Source organism: Ananas comosus, linkage group 8 (genome assembly GCF_001540865.1).
Source record: "Ananas comosus cultivar F153 linkage group 8, ASM154086v1, whole genome shotgun sequence".
Lineage (NCBI taxonomy): Eukaryota > Viridiplantae > Streptophyta > Magnoliopsida > Poales > Bromeliaceae > Ananas > Ananas comosus.
This window is the reverse complement of record NC_033628.1, coordinates 3,829,997-3,835,901: the sequence shown is the minus strand read 5'-3', so window position 1 is coordinate 3,835,901 and position 5,905 is coordinate 3,829,997.

The window sequence follows — 5,905 nt, the reverse complement described above, 5'->3', positions numbered from 1 at the left end:
GGGTACCAACCACCAAGCCCTTTGCCACTTGCGCTAGGGACGGTCGGTTATGGATGATGTTTTTTATTCCTACTCGTGATCCAGACACTATTGGTTTAATTTCCTTATATTCATTAGTTCATCATCTGCTGATTAATAATGATGAAGTAATTGCGGGTTTAAGTTGATTCATAATTGTGGATTCTAAGTATTCTTTATTTATCCTTTTGTTAGATGCTCAGTTGTACTCATTCTTGTATCCATCTATTAATTGTTATTGTGTTATTATGGTTGTGTGGTTGATGGTGTATTCCAAGTGCTACGTCATGCATCTATAGGGGACACTCTGTCTGTGTGGCGGGTCTGTGCAAGTCTCGAGAAATCTTTGGTGGCTATGTAAAAAACAATTACACGTTTTTCGTTGGCTTTTCTAAAAAGAATTTTACAAAAAGAACCTCGAAGTGTGACAAATTATGTCAATTGTGTAGAGAGGACGAAAGAGGAGGAGAGAGAGAGATGGAGCAACGACTTGAGCCACAATGGCAGGTTGTGGGTGGCAAGTTGGCAGGCTAGCTAGTAAGAATGAAAGAATAAAGAAAAAGGGAGAAATGAGAAGAGGAATATAGAGGAATTGGAAGTGGAGAAGAGAAAGGGAAGGAGTGGTAGTAGGAATATAGTGATCGGCGGAGGCAATTTGCCAGCGGTTTGCAGTGGCCAATGGCAATGGCTAGGGCACAATCAGGGAGAGGGTGGGCAACAAAACGAAACAAGGAGAGATATGAAAGAGAAAGAAAACTTACTTCTGTTGCCTACTCATCAATAAAAAGTTATTTTTACTAGTCTCTCTAAACTAATTAGCACAAATAACACTATCTATACTTTATCATTATTTCTCTTAAACTTGCCACGTGGCAATATTACCTTTATTTGCTTGAACTGAACCAGGTTTGTTGAGTGTGGGCACCAACCCGAACCGGCTCAAGTCCTTCATATATTTCCATCTTTCTTTACGTGAACTAAACTGGGTTGTTTAGTGTGGGTGCCAACCCAAATCGGCTCAAGTCCTCTATATATTTCTATCTTTCTTTGAGTGAATCGAGTCAATGTGCCCGAACCAACTCAAGTTTTTCTCTTTCTTTGCTTGAACCGAACCGGGTTTGCTGAGTGTGGGCAATAACCCGAACCGGCTCAAGTCCTTCATATGTTTCCATCTTTCTTTACATGAACCGAACCGGGTTGTTTAGTATAGGTGCTGACCCAAATAGGCTCAAGTCCTCCATATATTTCTATATTTCTTTGAGTGAACCGGGTCAACATGCCCGAATCAACTCAATTTTTTTTATCTTTCTTTGCTTGAACCAAGCCGGATTCCCTCTTCTTTGCTTGAATCATCGGATCGAATCAGACCAAGACCAATTGATCCATATCTCTCTATAATCTATTTATCTATAAATCTTCTATAAAATAAATCTATAAACATATATTATTTTCCAATATTTAGCTGATGTGGCGCAACGTCCTTACTTTGGAAGTTTTTTTTTTTTTTGCTAATGTAGATGGCTTGCTTACCCTCTCTTTTTGTGTAACTCCCGTGTCCCCCTCTCTTCCATTTCCCTCTCTGCGTCCCTTCATCTTCCCCCCTCTTTATAACTCTCCATTTTTCTCTACATCCACCATACTCTCTCTCTCTGTAACTCCCGTGTCCCTCCGTCTTCCCTTCTCCCCTTTCTATAACTCCCACTCTTCTCCAACTACTATGAGTGTTTGCAAAAGAGACACCACACATCCCTTTTAATCCAAACCGTTACAATCTTTAATCGAACGATCAACATAAACCGATTATTTTCTCATCAAAATATCCAATGGTCGAGATCATACGAGATTCGTTAGCGCTTTTTCCACGAGACCTTTATAAACCCTCTCTTCTTTATATCTCTCACACTCCCTCTTTTACTATTTATGCCTCTTCTATGCCTCCGGAACCCTAGCTATACTCAAAGCGGCATCATGGAATGATCCCCTTCAGGATCGGCGGAGCCCTGTAGCCGAAGAGTGACCTCACTTGCTTCATGAAATGGCCGAAGGTGGTGCGGATCCAGAGGAAAATCCTCAAGTAGAGGTCGAAGGTGCTCCCCATTTTGAACTAGTTCACCAAAACCCTTGATAAGAACCTTACTAAAATACTAATATTCGTTTTTTTGTTTTAGAGATTTGTTAATACAATTGCCTCATCTTTCTTGAATTATTAATAGTATTTATCCACCACTCTTTCTCTATGAATTGCTCAAAAATTTTTTGGCAAATCTCGCCCACGGTTCAAAATCACCTCAAATTGGTAAGGTTTTGCATTATTTTCTGTTGATTTCGTCTTTGATCGATCTAATTTTCAACTCGATGGATCGAATCCTTGAGTAGGGAACTAGGCGGCAAATGTGTTGGGGAGGTTTTTCACAAGTATTTAGCCAGAGGTTCGACATCGTCGACAATGAGGATCTCAGTCTTATTTGGTACCCTTATTTAGGGATGTAAAACAGGCCGAGCGGCACGTGGGCCGCCCGGCCCCGCATGGGCTCGTGCCGGGCCACAGCACGGCACGAGTACTGTAGCACCCGTGCCGGACCGGGCCGGCCCGAAGCCCTGGGCCGTGTTGGGCCACCATTTTGGAACCCGACGGCCCGGCACGGCACGGCCAGCTTAGGCCGTGCCAGCCCGGCCAGCCCGGCCCGCACCCCATGGCCCAAGGCAATTGCCTTGGGCCATGGGGTCTGAGCTCCTGGGCCCAGGAGCTCTCCTCCCAAGGTTTGCTGAGGCAAACCTTGGGAGGAGGTCTTTTGGTCCAATGGACCAAAAACTTTTTGGTCCATTGGACCAAAAGTCTATAACATTTTTCTTTTTTTTTAAATAATTATAGAAATCTATTTATTTTTTAAAAAATTAAATATTACTTGTAGGATATTATTTGTTATAATTTTTTAATGTTTTAATCAAAATATTAATTTAAATAAAATATTATTTGTTTTAATATTTTTAAATTTCATACTAAATTTTAAAAAAAATTTAAAATAATGCTACTTTGAGCCGGCTGAAGACGGGCACCGCGCCGGTACGGCCCGTCCTTCCGCGTGCCAAAGGGCCGGTTGGCCGGGCCAGAAGATGAAAAATTGGGCCCGGCACGGCCGGCCCCGAAATAAATGAGCCGACGGTCGGCACCGAACCCTAGCCCGTTGTGGCCGCGAAAAATGTGGCGGTAGCCCGCATGGCCCACATATCAACGTAGGGATGTCATATGGTTGGATACCGAAAAATTACCCGAACCGAACCCGAACGGGGCCGGCGTATACCCGCACTAAATGGGTGGATCGGACAATCGGTTGTATGGGCTTATAAATAATATATAATAATCCGAGGATATGGGTAACGGCGTGTGGATTTTGTATAAACCGATACCCAAACCCTTGAACCCGAACCCGAACTCGAATAATTTAGTATAACTATAATAATATAAGTATATATATTTAATAATATTTAATATTTAGATCCAGTATCAAGTTCCAACGCGTATACAATTAGCCCATTAGTTGGAGCATAAGGATTATATATATATATATATATATTATAATATATTACTATATATATATATTATATATAATATATATATTATATATATATTCTTTGATTTCCTATTTTAATACATTTAGATCATAATCAACGGCCAGAGTAAACCACTAAACCCTAATAGGTTCCTTACTTCGCCGGTTCGCCCCATTCGCCATTTCGCCCTAACTCGGCAAAGGCCATCCGCCATTTCGCCGCCCCTTCGATCTGCCGTCCGCAGTCTCCCCCGCCCCGCCGCCCGTCCCAATTCGGCAACGCGCGGCGCTTCCCTAGGCGCCTCGCCCGCAGCCCGTCCCCAGTCCCGATCCGATCGAAGTCGAACTATTCCGCGATTTCTCGTACTCGGTACTCTCAATCTCACGACTCCCTTCCCTCTCATCTTCCTCCTCGATCTCTTTTTCCTCTTTCTTCATTTCTTGTTTTCTTTTATTTTTCTTTTATTTTTTTTTTTTTTGCTTCTTTTTTCTCGATTATGATGATTATTTATCTTTTCCTGAATCTTTGTTTGGATGTGCGTATGTCTGGGTTCGATTTTTGACGATCTTTTTCTTGTTTTATTTCTTTTCAGATCAAAAAATCGCCGTTCCATCGCAAGCCCGAATGCCGCAGGACTCCTCCGCGACTTACGTCTGCCTTCGATTAACCCTAACCATCGTCGTCTCTCTTTCCCTAACCATCGGGTTCGGGTTTTTGGGTTTGGGTTCGGGTTTCGGGTATTTGGTCGGGGCCGGATATGGGTATGGATTTTTTAAACCCGTCGGGTTCGGGTTCGGGTTCGGGTATGAACTTGGTATTCGGGTTCGGGTTCGAGTTTTTAAAAACCCGACCCAAACCCGACCCGTTGACATCCCTAATTACACCCCTACCCTTATTGCTCCTCTCTATAAGGGAGAACTTGTAAATTTTGGACACGTCCTGTGATTTATTTTTATGTACGATTGTTTACATTATTCATATTTTCTATTTGCTGTTTAATTTTAAAGATTTTATATCTTGTAGATGTGTATTTATCTTTTCTTATAGTCTTATCATTTTTTAACTTTGAGTTTAATCATATATATTGTTGAGTAAACAAATATAAAAAAAATCATCTTAGTAGTTTTTTACCAATTCTTGCGACCTGTTTAAACTACTGTTCTTCATTCCATATTTAGAGTACTATTTTCTATGTATTTGATGAACTGTGTATTTCAAGCTCATTTTTCTAGACTATCATCGATGATAAACGATGACAGAAAATTAATTGCTTCAATAATATCTACCTGCCGCATCGCACAGGTAACTACACTAGTGTATCAATAAACGAACAGTGTTCCTCGCTTTTTTTTTTTTTTGAGAGAGAGAAAGGTAGCATGCTATCCGCTTCGTTTATTTCATTTAGAAATAAACTTAGCTGGAAATGTGAATCAACTAGGATTCGAACTTGGGTCTTGGGTACCAACCACCAAGCCCTTTGCCACTTACACTAGGGACGGTCAGTTCCTCGCATTTAATATATTGTAGTAAATAGTAATAAATAATAGAGTTATTATCATACATGTTTCGAGAAATATAGTAAATTGCAAATATATCTCTACAAAATATTTTTGCCATCACAAATATGTCCCTTCAAAAGTCCCAACTATTAATTAAAGATTGGTAAAAAGGTTAATTCACCTCATTAACTAACTAGAGTTAAGTATTTTACTTACGGTTAACTAATTTTTTTTAACGGATTCTAACAGCAGGAACATATTTGAAAATATCAGGAGATTTGCAAGACAACATATGAAAGTTGAATTTTGTAGGAGTACATTTACAATTCACTATATTTATAGGGAACTGTATGAAATTAACCCTAAATAATAAATAATAGATATAAAAGATATAAAGATAGAGAAAGGTTTAGAACCAAACCGAAGTCGACCGGGAATCTAATATGTCCTTGTAAGATTCAGCGCAGCTTACTTTTCAAGTCTCTCTCTCATTTGCCCCTCTTCTTTATATAAACATACGATAGCGAAGATCAATATTGAAACAGAGATGCAGGAGTAAAGGAAGAAGATAAAGAAGGAGAAGAAGAGAGAGAGATCGCCTCTAATATCACAGCGCGCGCGTGGTATATATCTATATTCTCCTAATTAAAATTTATTTTATAAAGCAGCTTACAGTAATTATTTTTTTAAAAAAAGACGATATTTATTCAAAATAATTTGTTACTAGACAAAACAATTTTCAACAAGAAACTTTTTAAATTATGTAAAAAAAAGGGCTTAATTACACTTTACTATACTATTATTTTCATTTGCTATATTATACTATTTGTTTATTC